Source organism: Drosophila subpulchrella, chromosome X, assembly GCF_014743375.2.
Source record: "Drosophila subpulchrella strain 33 F10 #4 breed RU33 chromosome X, RU_Dsub_v1.1 Primary Assembly, whole genome shotgun sequence".
Taxonomy (NCBI): Eukaryota; Metazoa; Arthropoda; class Insecta; order Diptera; family Drosophilidae; genus Drosophila; species Drosophila subpulchrella.
In genome coordinates, this window is record NC_050613.1 from 16,967,639 (window position 1) to 16,980,270 (window position 12,632).

General features: G+C 37.5%; 1 protein-coding gene across 1 annotated transcript in view; it reads right to left on the minus strand.

Moving 5' to 3' along the window:
* LOC119556836 overlaps window positions 1-10,071 on the minus strand; it is an 83,513-nt gene extending 73,442 nt beyond the window's left edge. The window contains exon 1 of the mRNA XM_037869305.1: window positions 9,819-10,071. The gene's annotated coding sequence lies outside the window, so the exon portion shown is untranslated. The remainder of the gene's footprint in view (window positions 1-9,818) is intronic.
* Between the last annotated feature and the right edge of the window lie 2,561 nt (window positions 10,072-12,632).

Consider the following 12,632-nt stretch of genomic DNA (forward strand, 5'->3'; position numbering starts at 1 on the left):
TTAATATATCAATGATATAATTTGAAGAGATAGTTATTATGCCATTTTGATATTGCTATTATGGACTTAATATTTTCTATACATTAAATAGATAAATGATATCTTAATTTCTCATTAATTTCGCTCAGTGTAGACATCTGTGCACGACGCCCTGGGTGCATTAGTGGCGGCAACGGAGACGAAGACGAGCCAGGCGGATATGCTCAGAATCAGAAGCTGATGGTGGCCCTATCCCTACAGCTCCTATAGCTCCTCTACCTATCCCCTAGCCCTTTCCCCGCGGAAATATGCTCTGCATTTTGGGGATCTAATGGGCTGGGGCCGGGGTATATGTGGGGGTTATATGGGATATATATGGGGGTCTTTCGACAAATGCCATGCAACCAACGGGCGCCAATGGCAAACAGCAACAGCATCTCAGCATCAGAACATCTCGTTCAGACACACAGATGGAGGGGCATAGAAGAGTTGTAAATGTTTATGGTAGTGTCTTGACATTTGACAGTTTGTTTATTTTATTTCGTCACATTTTTGTGATGATTTGTAGGCGGTTTAGCGCCAATTACTCCACCAAACTTTTACAATGCAGACTGCGGACGGGAGTCTTTAAAAATAACATATTGGCGCCAATTACCAAATGGCCGAGCATGAATGTTCTCAAGTGTCAGCGGGTAATATTTCTACCTTTTCCAAAATTATTACTATTTTTAAAAAAAACTATAATAATCTTGATGTTTATCTGGAAAAATCTATCTTATAAAAAATAGTCTATCAACCGAAAAATAAAACAGATAATGGTACTTTATCCTCAAAGGGTGTCTAAATATTTCCAAAATATATAAACCCACTTAAAAAAATGGTATATATATTTTATTTATTTTTTAAAATAGCTGGTATATATAAACATATCTGCTTTACCTATTACTAACTCAATTTGTAATGTCTTTAGAGAGGGTAAATATATGATAAGCTAGACCTTTATTACCCCCTTGCAAAGGTAATTCAAGTTTATTGGCAGTGTAGAGAAATTGTTGACATTCAGTGAGAAACAAAAGCGTCGCTCAATTGTTGTCTTGGCCGGCCTGTCAAGCCGTCTTAATGGGAATTCCATTGGAGAAGTTGCCATTTTGCTTAATCCACCTTAATGTGGATATATATCGTGTTTGGGGTGCACTTGATCGTGTCAATTTAACTGTCAAACGCGTAGTCGTTTAACTTCTGTGACAGAAACGCGATTACTAACGTTCCATTGTCATCTGGAATCTGGAGTGGGGCCTGGCCATTCGGGCCATTCGATTCGATTCAATTCAAGACAAAAATCGTTTCGGTTGACATGGCCAAAATACCTCCACGGCATGTTCAAGGCTAATTCTGTCACCTGTCAGCACTGTCTAGAGTCGTTTTCGGGTAAAATGGTATATGGTATATGGTATAGGGGCTTATGGTATATGTTATATGGTAGATGTGTGTGGCGATTCTTTAAATTGTCACCGTTGGAAGACTTTGACGGACCCGGCCCGAACGCAATTGTCTCGACTTTTGAGTGGCAGTGTGGAATGCCGTCCGAAGTGCTCGACTCTCAGAGTTCAACAGAAAAAAGTGTGCTTTTGTTGGGTAATTTTGGTTTTCCTATACGGCCAACTACAAATAAAACTGTTGATGAGTGGGAAATCCATGAAAATAACTGAAGAGGAATTAAAACAAGAGTGGTGATGTTACAGAGCTTAAAGATCTTCATTTAATTTAAAAGATTGGAGTCTCTATAAGTTACATTGTTATAAAAAAAAGAAGATCATATCATGTCATATTATATATATCTTATTATCAGTTCCCTTATAAAATGACTTATTTAATAACCATAATAGATATAATATTATGACTTCTCTATATTTTACTTATAAAGGTAATGTATAAAAGTACTTAGAGTGTATATACTTCAGCATATATGCATAGCTACTTGCGGTCCACCCTATTCCTTAAGTCCTGAAAGTGTGCAACCCTCATACTTTCTTTCTTCTTCCTTTCTTTTTCTTTTTAAAGCCAAATGAAATTTATGATAACGATTCGACCGGCATTTATTTCAATTTAAGAACCATAAAATATCTAGTGCCCACCACTAGCTTCGAATCCGGCATACACTTTAACGATCAATCGCGTTTATTTGGCAGCTGCTCACGGAATTTAAAATGGGACGATGGTGTATTTTTTGTGAGTAATATGCGGCCGGGCAGCCTTGGCAATCTGTGGTCAGTCCGACAATCCAATAAGATAAAAAGCCACTTGGAGGAGGACCTGGTTTTGGTCCTTCGGGCCAAGGGCCAATGGCCAACTATGCAGAAACCGAGCTTAACGTTCCGTCCGAGATTACGACACCCGTGGGAGCAGCCAATAATTTCAAATCAGACACACACACCCACCCTCTACCGCACACGGACTCATAAACACGTAAGGCCACGCACATCCCCAACCCCCCATCTATATATATTTTTTTCTCCTTTCTAGATCTCATGAATCAAATGGCACACATCGGGCATCCTTGAATTGGGGACCCCTTGTTCGCATCCGGAAGGATTCTGAATTCTATATTTTATTTAGTCACGTAACGGCGCTGGGCAGCTTTTTGGAGGAGTCCTCTATAATGCATTCCGGCATGTGGGAGATTTTTCAATTGAAATTGAAACCGGTTTATCAAAAGTTTTCATTCAGCATATTTATACGTTATTCCATTTCGTGTTCACCACGTATCGCATCCATTTCAATGTATCGATTATCGTGGGGCTGGGGCTGTCCATCCTCCCACCAAAAGTCGTTAAAAACATAGGGTTTTTTTAATGCCTGTGTATGTATTGTGGGTTCCTAGATAGTATCACTGACTTCACACTCAAAAATCAATTCAAAATGGGTATTTTTCTAAAAACTATTCCAAAATCGAATGAGAAAATTTCTTAGCATAAACTAAGCTGTTTTAATAATGCAGCTTTTTTCTGATTTTAAAATGTAAATGGACTACTAAAACCCAGAACATTAAGATTCATTTTTAAATTGCTGTCATGAATTTTGCTATTCAACGTATTTATCTATTTGTAAATAAAGTTAAACCTTTTAAATTGATATTTTGAAAAATATATTTATTTTATAAGAGATCGCATATATCTTTTCGACTTATAATTTTTTTTATATTCCTATTTTTCAAGCAAATGAGGTATAAGAAGTTTAAAGCTAATTAATCTTTAATTCTTTATAAATTAAAAGAAGTTTTTAACTTTTCGGTCTTGAATTCTTTATAAATCTTACATATAATAATATTTTTATCAATCCCTTAAGCGTTTGATTATGCTTTAAATGAGCTGCCAAAGATGAAACATTTCAAAGGCAATCCTTATCCCTCGAAAAAGTCCTGTTTTTTCAAGTGAGGCTCCATCAAGATGATTCAAATGGAGCTGCAAAGCGCTTCTTGAACTTCTTCCGTCCAATGAGGTCTTTAAAATTGCGACTTGCCAAAAGCAAGTGAACTCAAGTTTGGGTTCGCATCCGTTCATTGTTGCCATACATGGCCAAAATCCACAGCCTCATCCACATCCACATCCGCATCGAGTGGGCGGTGGTCTCAGTATCCCAGTATCCAAGTATCCAAGTATCTGGAGGTAACGAGTCATATATTGTCTTGGCCCTCTTGGCCTTCTGTGGCCTTTTGCGGCTGCCTCCGTTTTGTCGTTACACCTTTTCCCCGAAGCGAAATAAAATAAAATATTTCAAATGACCACGTCTTGGCTATTTTCCGTTACATTATGGTAAAATATTGCCCTGACGTACGGTCGATAGTACCGTCTCGGTTTTGACTTGGGTTTTTGGGTTTGGTTTGGTTTGGTTTGGTTTGGGGTTTTTTCGGCTTTCGGTTTGAGTTCAAGTTCCAGTTTTTGGGATGGGGTTATCTTGAGGTCTCGTGTCCGAATGGCGACCAGTGGCATAGTATTCCTGAGCGGTAGAGCGGAGCGGTAGAGTTGCGAAGGGAAAGCGTGAAGCGTATAAAGTCATAAGGGTTTATGCATGAATTGATTGCATCAGCGTGTGTGCGGGGTGGGTGGTTGCCACTGCTTTTTGCTCGCAGTGTAATAACGAAATAAGAATTATATGCTTTTGTGTTTGGGCAATTCGCTTTAATAATCTATGAAGTGGATGGGCACTTGCCACTTTCGCCTCGAGTGCCAAGAACAACTACATTGTTCATTGTGCCTCCTGTCTTTCCATTTGCTCGAAGTTCTGTAGTTGCATTGACATCTGAGATATTTGACATAATTAAATTTTGATACCAGTCCATAACTAAGGGCATTCCGAACAGACAAGTTGGACAGATTTACTCGGGCCAGGAATGTTGTGTTCTTAGGAAAAACTTGGGGTCCTTTTGTAAGACAAATCCTGTCTCACGTACCACCGCACTACTTACTACGGCCACAACGACATTCGGCATTCCACTTGTCATTAACCTTGTTATTAAAACACTTTTGTTTATGACCATAACATCTGATGTCCGATGTCCGAAGGGCGTTTCCCGCTGACGGGGTTGGTCGGGGGACAAGTCGAACAAATAACTTACGTGCCTCTCATTTGTCTCTTTGTCATTGTCCGAGGATGTGTGGCGAAGTCCGAGGATGTTTGACCAGCACGCAAGCAGACACTGCGAGAAAAACTGTTCAAAAGTGTAGGTCCTTAGGGAAAAATAACTTCCCAAAATAATACAAATTGAGAACGGAAAAAATGTCAGGTTTAAACGTTCTTAATTTAAGAATTTGTCATCTCAATTATTCGACAAGGAATGTTCTTAAATTTAAGACGAAAGTACTCTCAATATTCCTTTTCGAGATGAAGAAATTTGAAAACAGAGATGAAAGTAATCTTGATTTTGTTTTTCGAGACACTCTTGACTCACTTTTGAAATCGAAAGAATGTTTTTTTAATCTGAGTGAAGGAGATTTCCATTCTTTCTTATTCAAGATGATCTGATAGTAGCTAAGTGACTGAAAAACCCAATAAAGCAGCAAAAAACCCTAATAAATATAAATATAAGATTCATTTTAGTCAATCTTTTAAGTTAATTAAAAATATCTAATAAAATATTTTTAGTTTGATAAGCATTTTTACTATCGTTTTTTTTTTATAACAAACATAACTAGATAGTATTTTTCGGAGTGCACAGGAGGTAGGGGTAATGTTTACAAGCTCTAGTGCGGGACAAGACAACACCTTGCCCCACTCCAGGAACTGGGTCCTGAGTTACTGGGTTCCCGGGTTCCCCGAGTTTCTGGGTCCTTGGGACAGGACGTGTGGCCGGCTTCCGTCACTCGGCGACCATTTGTTTTCCGGTGATCATCGCAATGTAAGCGAAATGAGTTCAATTTGTTAGTGCTGCAGACACACACGTACTAAACACACTAATTTGCGGCATCGCTTCTGGACATATCAGCAATTTGTTTCCAGCAGCTGTCCCAAAACTCTTCAGGACTGTAACTTTAGTCCTGTTTATGCTTCAGTTTCTGTTCCTGTTCCGGCCCGTCCTTTCCTTTTCAAACTTGATCCGCTGACCGTTGACCATATTTCTTTCACTCGGCACCCGCCAAGCAAATCGACAAAACCAATAAAACAAAACAATTTTGCGGCGAAAATGCGAGAGGTTTTTCTGGTCTGGGTTAGGTGTTTTTGTTTTTCCTGAGGGTCTGGAGGTTATTGCCGGTGCTTGGGGTTATTAAATGAGTACACAACGTACTTTTTAACCATCAGAGAGGCCGGTTTATGTGGAATGTGAGCCCGCTGGACTTCCAATTTGTGGCTGTCTACTCATTATGGCCAAATGATGATTTACCCAGCCGGTCCATCCATCCGTCCATTTATCCATTTGTCCATTTGTCCAGCATCCAATGAAAGGGTCGTGCTCCAAATAAAAGGAATATTGTCTCCTTTGTCGCCCGGCTTACGAACAATGCTCCGAATGGTGAAGTCTTTGGCTACGACTTGAAATCTGACCCGCTCACGACCAAGTCCCAAAACCCGATTCCGAATCCAAGCCCAGGAGCTTGGGACAGCAAATGAGATGAAGTCGGCCTTAAAGCGTTTCATGAACACCCCAGCCACGCGAATCGACAACTGAGATCTCGATAGGAGGCGATCGTGCAACCAAACTGGGGGATACCCTCTAAGATCATAGTTTTCGAGATCTCATTACAGTGGAAACTTGAAGATGAAAAGTACATAGAATAATACACGAAACTTATATGATATGAATATAATAATATATTTTAATATAATATAATATATGAAACTAATAGATATTATAGGGTTCCAAGTATTTTTATAGAGATAGAAATGAATTTATATGCAAATGCTTTTAGGAACCTCTTATATCATTACTAAAACATTATTATAGAATATTTGTTATGCAGCTATTACAAGAAAAGGTAGTCTATGTTTCCACTCCACACAAAATACTCATCAAAGTAATATCCGCAAATGTAGCAGTACCAATCTCATCTGCGAAATGCAACAGTTGTGCACCAGAAGTCACCTGAAAGGTGGTCCCATTTGTTAGCGTCTTGCGCTGGGATAATGGACAGCCATATAATGGAACCGAGCAGGTCCCGCCACCAAGTGTAATACGATGCCTTTTGGCTGACTTTCGATCAGGACAATGACAAATCAGATATGTAAGTGGGTCTTCACGAATCGGATCAGTGACAATTCCCTGGGAACGAAGTGTTCAGTTCGGAATGGGAGCCAACTTGCTAAACTTGGACTGTCTGCTGCCATTCTCTCGCCACCAAAATAGAAAATAATAAGGAAAAATTATTTTTATCAAAAAAAAGGTTGCTTAATCCAGCAGCTGGAACATATATTGACTTATAGTTAAAAGTGCAACTATGAATATTGTGAAAAATTAAATAAACTAAATAGAAATGAGAATAATATAAATATTATTAAATATAAAAATATTACAATAATTATATAAACAACTAAAAATCATATTATAAAGTATCAAGATATTGACTAAACATTAGTTTAATTATTTAAAAAAAATGTAATGCAAAATTAGCAATATTCATTATCAATATATAAAAATAAAAATTGTATTTAAAGAAAATTTGAGCAACCAAAAGTGAGCCCATTATTTTTTTAAGTTTATAAATCATTGAAATTCTCACTGTGTATAAATTATAATTTGTGTGTCGGCCTTTAATAATTCCAACACACGAAATTGCGTAGAAACTCATTAGCGGAGCTGAAAAAAGGGCTCAAAATCATCAGACGACGGTGGCTCAGCTCCATCTCCAGCCTCGAAATTGAATTCGTGTACGTTGGGCTTTAGTTGTTTATGCAGAAAGGCTGCGATATTATTTATGAACCCGATGGGAAAAGGGGCGAATGTGTCGCAATGCCCGCCCACCGAGGTTGGGGTGAAGGGTGCCAGTAAACTGGGAACTTTGGTAACTGGGAACCAGGGAAACCCCCCGCTTTTCCGGCTTTTCCTTGGCCCACAAGTGGGAATACTGCGAATACCCCGAGCTCGGCTGCAATAAACGAAAGTGTTTTCCGATATAAGGAGCGCTTTTAGCCTATAATGTGGTAATCGCTCGCGTAAAAGGCGACAAATCATTTAAGCCCGGCCCAACCCTTCAAACTGGGCAGTGAAAGTGAAAGTGAAAATGGATGTAGATGTGGATGCGGATGAGGATGCTGATGGTGATGCTGGTCCGAGGATATAAGCAGCTCACCGTCACAAGGGTGACAACATCAACATGAAAAAGGGGTAAGGACTCCACCCTCGGGATCTGGATGTGGAGGTGGATACGGATGTGGAAAATATATAGGTACATGTATGAGTCAACCCTTTGAGCCTGCCCCGTAGCTGCTAATTTCGATGCCACTCCCGAGTGAAGAGTGACTGGATGTTGCGAGTCCTTTGAAATTGGGCATCATCTCTGTTAGCATGGCACTCGTTTAATACACTGAGAAAAATAACAGCTCTAATGATATTTATTTAGTTAAATTCCTTAAAATACCAAAAACTATCTTAAATCTAAGGTCATAACATTTTCACATAAGTTGGCAAAACATTTATAAAACAATTCTTGAAAAAAATGGATTATTTAACCTTAATATTTTAAAATAACTATTTATTTGTTTGAAATATATATTTTAAAATATTTTTCTTATTTCGGAATTTAAAAATGTTTTGAAGGATCTCTAAAAAATTGCATCTATCGAATTTCCATAAAGCGAAATAATATTTTTAATGTTCTAATTGGCATATCAGCTTAAGAAATCTAAAATACTTTCTGTATTAAATAATGATATGACATATTTATTTAACAAATCTTAAGTAAACTTTTTTTCCCAGTGCTGCCCGACCGGAGCACCCCAATTGTGATTTCTGCTAAGGGCCAATTCGATTGGGCCATGAATCTTTTCCGCCCGGTGGCCGTGCCAAAACATAAAAGCGGAATTTGTTTTTTATGACATCTTTATTCGGGCTAAATAAATACAAAGAATGCCGGGGGGACATTTGTCGAACCCGATTGACCCTCAACCCATTCACCCACTCAAGCACCCGCTCCCCCAAAAAGTTCCCCCACCACATTGATTAGCAAGCCGTTCATGATAAATATACCATTATGCAGTTATCGTAATTGTGGGCTACAAATATCCAATCCATTACCGCATTGGGCTCGCTTAATGATTCCAGTGAATATAATATATGTGCCTACATATCGGGTCATCGAGCCCCACAACTAAATTATTCGCAACTTGGCTCCCTTAAGAACTCAACTCAAACCGTTCCTTACTGCCTTAAAGTAGGAAATACTCGTACGGGTTGGCATTTACATATGTTTACCGGTGTTAAGTGGAATATAAACGTATAGTTAATGTCTTAGTCAGAACCAATAATCACACATAATATAACACTGTTGGTAATGTTTAGGAAATGGGTTAAAATCTTTAAATTGGAATAATAGTACATGCTATTTCTATACCGGTTACTCGTATAAGAAAAGTTTATATTGTGTTCGGCGGATCACCAGCCGATTCGATAAAAAATTAAAATGGTCAGAGTTATAATTTTATCTTGCGGTTTTTTAATCATAGCTTAGCCTAGTCAGGGCGCACAGCTAAAAGACCGACTGTTTTGAGCAGCTTGCATGATATGCTAACGATCCCTAGGAAAATTTATTTTTTGACCAATTTTCGCATTTTTCATAAGGGGGTACATCATCTATTTTTGCGAAAAATGGCAAAAATAAAAAATTTCCAGGTTTGAATGCTAATCGATTGGAAATTAAACAACGAGCTCAACAAGGTATGACATTCCTAGTTCTGACTTTTATTTTTTTTTTTGGCATAAAAAAAACTGAATACTTATGTCAAAAAAATTGGGTTACATTTATGTGAAAAAATCGAGATTCAGATTTTTGTCAAAAATGCGATATTTTTTTCGGTTTTTTAATCGTAGTTAAGCCAAATCAAGGCGTAAAGCTAAAAGACCTACTGTTTTGAGCAGCTTGCTAGATATGCTAACGATCCTTATCACTTTGAGGAAAATTTTTTTTTTACCAATTTTCGCATATTTTGTAAGGGGTTTGCGAAAAATTGCAAAAATAAAAAATTTCCAGGGTTGAATGCCATTCGATTGGAAATTAAACAACGAGCTTTTTTAATTAATTAAATATGTTTTGATTTGATTTAAGTTTGTATCAATATTTCTTTTGCTTTCTTATCGCACTTCTAAATAATACATTTTTCTTGAACTTCGATAAATATAAATGTGTACGTACCATGTTTTTGTCATCTTTTGTAATTTATATTATCCTCTATCGCAGGTATCGCCGCTTCAGGTATAAAATAAAGAAGCTTTGCCAGACCATTGGAACCTTTAATAGATACTTTATAAAAAGTTCCAATAGCCTCGCAGTGCTTCGCTGATCACAGAAGAATGGAAGATTTGTAAGATTTATCGCGTTAAATGCTTTACATTTTCAAGATGAATTGGACATTCAAGTTACAAAAATTTACCAAATTTCGTTTTATAAATTGAGACTTCTAGATCATTTGAAAGTGTTTTTGGCAAATTGACGAACGTTTTCTATATTGAATGAGAAGGTTTCTGAATATAAATCCAAAGGCTTGACGTTTTATAATCTGCCTACTGTGTTTTTAAAAAAATATCGATGATAACTAGATAATAATAATACCATTTACTTAAATATATTTAAAAGCTTAAAAATATATTTAAGTCTTTCGCAATGTTGAAATTGCAAATTATATTTTCACTGTCATTCTTAATGGCTTAGATAAAATGTTCTGTTTATTCTCTTTATTATCGTATATAGTTGCCAACTCATGGTGACCTTAGAACATATGTCACCTTTGGGCAACGGAAAAGGGTTTCAAATAAATGGATACCCCCATACGAATAAAAACATCCATGGTTCCGATGGAATCTGCATGTGAAAATCAGCGGGCTTATGAGTTTTCAATTAATCAACTCCTGAATTTCATTCGGTTAAGCCGGTAGAAGAAGCGATGACATATCTGACAGGAAGAAAGATTGTCCAAAGTACAAACGCTGCGATGGCGTTTCATTTCGACAATTTCATTAATGGTAATTTGCATGTTCAACAAAGGTTGTGAAATAAATAGCGACAAGAAATCAGGAACAGGCGTAAGAGCCATGTAAATGGTATCTGCCGCCCTCTGGTAATTGTTCCTGGTATCGCCCCCTCCGGGAATCAGATGGGTTGGTCCTGGGACACGCCCGTAAATGTCGTCGAGGAGGTTTTTAGCCGGGGTTTGCCAACTGCGAGCTGTGAGTTTCCCCATTTGCCGGGCTCTAAGGTCCCTGGTCCCAAGTCCCATGTGAGCAGTGAAGTTTTTTAATCAAGCCTCCTGTCAAGTGTTTGCAAAACAAATATCGCGCTTATCCATCAATCAAAACACGCAATATGGCAGCGTGACTTTACTTTCCACAACTAAGGCAACACATCTACGGGCAGGCAACTCCGGGCAGCAAAGGCAAGTGGTTCCCTGGCTCTCTGGTTCTGGCACTTGCCCTCCACCTCCAGATCCGACGACCAAGTGCTAAACCAAATGGAACGGAGCGGAACAATAAAGCGACACTGTCAAACATTTGCATACACGACACCAGCAACAGCAACAGCAACACCAGGCACACCAGCAACATCAGCAACAGGAACATCGGGATGTAACGAGGGGAATATCGCACAGATATACACACAGATAAAAAAGATATCGAAAATTATTTGATAAGCAATGGTTTAATTGATATTTGTAATAATGTTAAATTGATACTGAAAAATGCAACGAGGGAAAAATCGCACATTTATAGACACTCAGACTTAAATAAAAAAAACAAATTCAATTTTTTATACGTTTTCTCTCTCTCTTAAAAACATTCTTAAAAATTAAAAATGATAGAAAAAGGTAAGATATTTTTAAAATATATTTTTTCACGTTGTCACAGTGATATTTTAAAAATATATTTTTTCACCTTGTCACAGTGTTACCCCCAAATTAATACAGAACTTTATATAAACGACTATCATTTACCATATTTTTTTCTATCGGTGTAGTATAGTACGAGTACATTACCTCCCTTCGGAATCGAGAGACTCTCACGCAGATTTTGCCCTGCAATGATGCCACGGAACAAAAAAAAGCAGAAAAAAGCGGCACACACTCTCGCTGACAAAGGTAATAATACTGGGAATACAGGGGGGACCAGAGGACCTGGTATTGGGGTATTGGGATTGGCAACTGATTGAATAATTTAATTTAGTTCTCATAAATTTATGATGCCCGGCTGATTGAGTTTTTCAGGTGCCACAGTTGGGTGGGGCTGGCGGTAGCAATTATGATTTTATCACATTGCGAGATCTTATATTTATTATCTAAATTGTATCTTTCTTCGTACTGTCAGGGAAATGGGGGTGAGGAAAAGTCATTTTACGAGTATGCTGGGGAACATATTGTATTATTAATAAATATCTCATATTTATAATCAAAGTTGTAAGGTTTTTTTTTGCCAGGGAAATGAGGAAAGGGAAAATAATTTGAGGGAGTTTAAAAAATACGAAAAAATAAATAGATTATAATAAGAATTTTAAAAAAATGGTATAGCCTTAAATATTTAAATTTAGAAATAATATAAATAAATTATAGTTATTTAGCTTTGTTCTAATTTAAAACAAAGAAACTAAATTGATACTAAATTGGGATAAAAAATATAGATAATAATACATAATATTTTGATACTCTTATTAAAAATCTTGATAAATTTCCAAGTGGCTTATAGAATTGTATACAATTTTGAGTTGCTGCAAAAGAAATTCCTACACTGAGTTATCACGACAACATAATGTACTACACCGGGTCTCACTTGTTATTAAAATCGGAAAAGGCGCCTCATCTACATCCACATCCCCATCACCATCCCCATTTCCATTCCCTTTGCCCCGTTCAACAAAGTGAAAATTTATTAAACTTCTAAATAGTGTTGACAAAGATGTACGAGAGTATGACAGGCATGACAAATAGTTTACCACTCCCCGTGCCGAAAAAGCACACCCGTA